The following is a 6,000-nucleotide window of genomic DNA, read 5'->3' as shown; positions in this document are numbered from 1 at the left end:
AGCATAAAAGACAATGGCGAAGGTAAACAGTCGGTACAAAAATGGAGAAAATTCTATTCTCTGCCTACCTTATTGCGGCCATAATCAGTAATTCTTCATCGGCGCCGTCCCGTCCACGTTACTTCATTCAAAGATGGTCGATTCTGGAATGGCTTTACATGTATCAATCGATTCGTAAACACTCAATCAGTAAAGCTAGCTGCATTTCTTTAGCCGCAGGTATTTCGTACGAAATGTATTTTTTTGTTTATTTATTTAATTAATTAATTAATTAATTTCGTCTTAGAGGATTAGGAGGGTTAGGAGTAGGAGGGGGACTGGAGTAGGAGGAAAAATGATAACGCGAAGTAAAAACCCGCCAGGGTCAATGGTCCGGCGATGAAAGAAGTGAAAGGGGAAGGGGGGCGCGAGTTCCAGCAGCGGGATTTGAACCCCGACTACTGCTCGCGCCCCGTAGCCCCTCCCACGACTAACACCACTGTTCCATCTTACTGGCGGCAATTATGGAAGTAAAAATTAGGATTTATAAACCTAACTTTTCCCAGAATTCAATAAAAAAAAATTTATAGAACGACACCTTTTTGAAAAGAAAATTGTAGAACTACATCTTTTTGAATAATAAATTGTAGAACACCTTTTTGATAAAAAAAAAAAAAAATTAATTGCTACAATGGTGTAAAACAGGCCTTGGAAGATTTTATTGACTCAAGGTTGCCAGGTACCGCTGAAATGGCAAAAGTGTATTGACAATATGGGTGCATACGTTCCAGCAAATCAGGAAGAAACTATAGAGAATATTTTATGGAGTTTTTCGTCTTATTTACTCAAGTTTCATTAATTTCATATCATGTTTGTTTATAGTTTCAGCTTAAAGCTGCGGCCGTGCTGGTGCACCGCCGCCAATTTTCTCTGAGCCTCTTTCATTTGGCCGAGATATTTTAATTCATTTCTTTACATTTCTCATGTCTAGGGATGGATACTGATGTGTATTAGCGAGTTTTCTGGAGAATTCAAAAGGCAAATATGCCTTATCTTGTTCTTACTCGTTTTGCCCCAGCCAACTTTGTCCTTTACATGCTCAAAGAGAATTGGCGTTTAAATATGTCATTTTTTAACTACATTTTTGTTGGTGTCTCGGTGGTCTTGTGGGTAAAGGCATATGTATCACCCAGGGCCTGCGCGAGGAGGTTTTACGAAAATTTTTCACTTTTTAAAAAATCTCACAGGGACTGACAAACACACACAGAATCATACACAAACAATTATATATATATATATATGGAACATAAAACGATTCTATATGTATATATACTCTTTTACTTGTTTCAGTCTTTTTTTGACTGGCCATGCTGGAGCACCACCTTTAGTCGAGCAAATCGACCCCAGGACTTATTCTATCAGTCTCTTTTGCCGAACCGCTAAGTTACGGGGGACATAAACACACCAGCATCGGTTGTTAAGCGATGCTGGGGGGGGGGGGACAAACACACACATATATATATATATATACATACATATATACGACGGGCTTCTTTCAATTTCCGTCTTCCAAATCCACTCACAATTTAATTATCAATCAGCTGAAATTACAGAGTGACTCAAGGTATGATTGTTTCATGAATTGACACTTAAGAAACTGGCTTCAAATTATGAGGATTACCTTCACATAGTCTGGTTAAAAGAATAATTTCGTCCAATCAATAATTTAAATTATTGATTGGACGAAATTATAGATTTAAGTATCTCATTTTTGACAGCAATTATCGGGAGGGCCCAGTAGACTGGTGTTAAGGTGAGTGCAGATGAGCCAGGTGAGGGTGACATTCTGAAGTGTCCTGTCCTGGGTTTGAACCTGCGAAGAAGGTAAGTGTGTATTTATTTTTTTTTTCATTTATAAAAAAAAAAGACTTATCTTCTTCCCCCATCCTGACCAGGATTGAACCCCAGACAGGACACTTCAGAATGTCCCCCTCAACCAGCTCATCTACACTCACCTTTACCACCAGTCCAATCAGTTTAAAGTGGGGCCAGGCTATCGTATCCCTATCCACTAGCCCAACAACTACTCTTAATTTTGTTTTTGCTTGGGTTAAACACTGGAGTTTAAAGGCCAAGGTCTGACGATGTGAATTTTCCGAGTCCTTTCCTCGCAGGAGTGGCTGTGTGGTGAATTTTACCGAAATTTCTCGCCACAACTTCGGAAAATGCTCTTCATGACAATTTCCAATGTATTCGAGATATGAAGCGTATTTGCAGAAAATTTCATAAAGAAATAAAATAACCTATATCAGATATATTTATATCATGTTTGTTTGTTTATAGTTTCAGCTTAGAGCTGCGGCCATGCTGGTGCACCGCCGCCAATTTTCTCTGAGCCTCTTTCATTTCGCCGAGATATTTTAATTCATTTCTGATGTCTAGGGATGGATACTGATGTGTATTAGCGAGTTTTCTGGAGAATTTAAAAAGCAAATATGCCTTATCTTGTTCTTACTCGTTTTGCCCCAGCCAAGTTTGTCCTTTACATGCTCAAAGTATATATATATATATATATATATATATATATATATATATATAATTTACATATGTATGTGTGTATTTATATATTATATATATATGTATGCATGTATAGACATACGTACATACAAGACCGGAAGTAAAAGAAAATGTTTTACCGTTTGAAATTTTTTTAAATCTAAATTTTAACACTGAGTAATGAGAGTGGTCTCCCTTGACACTAAAAGACGAAAATGTTACAAGGTTCATAAATTGTGCTAGAAATAAGCCTCAAATCACCAATAGTTTTTTGAAGTCAAAATTTTTAAAAACAAGTTTTTTAGTGTCAAGGAAAATTTAGATTAAAATTGTTGGTAAAAGTCACTTTGTCTGTTACATGGTGGTCTAGGTTTCAATTCCTACCCAGTTTAAAATTATATTTTTTTTATTAATGTAAATTGGCAACCATTTATATTGATCTTCAGCCAAGATAGGTTTAAATATGTCATTTTTTAATTACATTTTTGTTGGTGTCTTGGTGGTTTTGTGAGTAAAGCCATATGTAGACACCAATAGCATCATGGGCAGGATCCAATGTCACCCAGGGCCTGTCCTAAGGTGTCTTACGAAAAGTTTTCACTTTGTTTCTTTTTTTAATCTCTAGGGAAAAATATGAAAATGTTAAATAAGACCCCCCTATTGATACCTGGCACAGATTAGAAACCTCCACCTCTGTGCCATGTTACTACTTCTAAACACCTCTAACTATGAGGCCACCGAAGCTGCAACAATATTAACATGAATAATTAAGATATTTAAAGTTATTTCAATTTTTTGTAATTAAGGGAAACCTATGAAATTTGGTAACACACACGCACACAGTACAACTTAAAATGATGATGATGATATATGTATGTGTGTCTGTGTCTGTCCCCCCCCCCCCAGCATTGCTTGACAACCGATGCTGGTGTGTTTACGTCCCCGTAACTTAGCGGTTCGGCAAAAGAGACCGATAGAATAAGTACTAGGCTTACAAAGAATAAGCTCTGGGGTCAATTTGCTCGACTATAAAGGCGGTGCTCCAGCATGGCCGCAGTCAAATGACAAACAAATAAGAGTAAAAAGAGAGAGTTATGCATGACTTAAAACTGCACCTAGTATATGGGCCCTGGTTCAGGCATTCCAAGGTTTTAAGGAGTAGGGAAGCACTTCTTAGCCACTATTGTTCTCAGATCTACTTTGACCCTTTCAGATACCCATCTAAGGGTTAAATAACATGTAACTACCTGAGCCAGAGTTACATCATGGAATGCAGTATGGTGGATGGGAATATTTTTGGCAAATGAATCTGAAATCGAACAGAATCCGACGACTGGCATCCATGCCAACCTCTCCTTCATTGGACACTAAACTCTGCTTGCGAAGACCTGTTGGGGCAAGTGAAATCGTAATCGTAATTGAACCACACTCGATGACTGGCACCTGCGCCAGTGGAGCACTAACAGCACTGTCCGAGCGTGTTCATTGCCAGAGCAGCTGTCTGGCTCCCATGCCAGTGTTTGTGTTTGTCCCCCCCAACATCACTTGACAACAGATGCTGGTGTGTTTACGTCCCCGTAACTTAGCGTTTCGGCAAAAGTAATCGATAGAATAAGTACTAGGCTTACAAAGAATAAGTCCTGGGGGCGATCTTTCGATACTAGTCCACCACAACTTCCGGCCGTTGCGCGCACGCATACTGATTACATGATCGTATAGTGTGTTTGTTTTTAAAGACAACATTAAATAGAAACTCAAACCTTCTCCCCCTCAGATGCATACGGTTCTCAAACTTTAAACACATAAACACACTATACGATCATGTAATCAGTATAGGGAGGAGATACGCCACTGTGGAGGTGCGCTTCACAACGGAGGAGGAAGCAATAAAGCACTCCACAGAAGCAATAAGGACAGAGGAATGGGTGCTCTTGCCTTCGTACTGCGGCAAACGTGTGGCCAAGGTGCGAGTGAGTAAGGTGCCATCCGAACTGAAACTTTAAACACATCAACACACTATACGATCATGTAATCAGTATGCGTGCGCGCAACGATCGGAAGTTGTGGTAGACTAGTATCGAAAGATCGGCGAACCCCGTCGGAAAATAGAACAGAAATAAGTTGAAAAGTAATTAAAATACCTTGCAATCAGCCGATGTGACAGGTGAGCGGTATTCCGGAAGTAAAATGGTTACAGAGAAGTAAGTCAGAAGTAAAAGGACCGCAGTGAATGAAGTACCACACCAGCATCGGTTGTCAAGCGATGTTCGGGCGACACAGACACACAAACACATACATATATATATATATATATATATATATATATACATATATACGACGGGCTTCTTTCAGTTTCCGTCTACCAAATCCACTCACAAAGCTTTGGTCGGCTCGAGGCTTATCAGAATACACTTGCCCAAGGTGCCACACAGTGGGACTGAACCCGGAACCATGTGGTTAGTAAGCAAGCTACTTACCACAGCCACTCCTACGCCTATGAGAGTTTCTTCTAAACAAAGTAAATACTTTTTTTAAACAAAGTAAATAAATTATACACTGTCTGTTTTTGGTAAAGAGCCCATTAAAAAGTATGTCTTTTAAAATCTACTGGTTGTTCAATGGTATCAGTACAGGATGGGACATTACAAGTAATTATCTTTTGCGAAACCCCTACCAAATTGATGGATTTGGGCACATCGTAGAAATAGATGAATCTATGATGTGCAAGCGCAAATACAACGAAAGATGGGGCGCACCGAGACCACTCTTCTTGAATAGTACCAGAAAGTTTATCACCAAATAAAAATTATAAGGCATATATTGTTCACCAATTGCTGGTAAAATTTGACTGAAATTCTTGTTGCCAACAGTCTAATTGGGCCAAATAAATTCTGTAAGATAGGAGTGAAATAAATTCCGACTCGTCCCACACTGACGACGAATTTTCTTTTTGGCGTGACCCCGCAGCCCTTCAATTCGTTGGGTTTACGTTTTCTAGATCATTCGGTTGTCAAGCGATGTTGTGGGGGGGGGGGGACATAAACACACCAGCATCGGTTGTCAAGCGATGTTGGGGGGGGGGGGGCCATCAGTTTCCGTCTTCCAAATCCACTCACAATTTTATTATCAATCTGCTGAAATTAGAGTGACTCAAGGTATGATCATTTCATGCATTGACACTTAAGAAACTGGCTTCAAATTATGAGGATTACCTTCACATAGTCTGGTTAAAATAATAAATTTCTGGATTATTCTAGAATAAATTGTAAAAACAATTACAAAGTCCTGTGAATAGTGTATGGTTTTGATATCGTTTGCCTGATAGAAAAAAAATCTAATTCCGATAATGGTGTAAAACAGGCCTTCGAAGATTTTATTCACTCTAGATTGCCAGGTTTTTACAGTTCTGGGCTGGACAAGTTAAAATTCTATCGAACCCAAATGAGATTAAGGATAACACTATGG

The sequence above is a fragment of the Octopus bimaculoides genome, chromosome 30, assembly GCF_046866305.1.
Source record: "Octopus bimaculoides isolate indiv1 chromosome 30, ASM4686630v1, whole genome shotgun sequence".
NCBI lineage: Eukaryota > Metazoa > Mollusca > Cephalopoda > Octopoda > Octopodidae > Octopus > Octopus bimaculoides.
Note: the sequence above shows the minus strand (reverse complement) of the source record.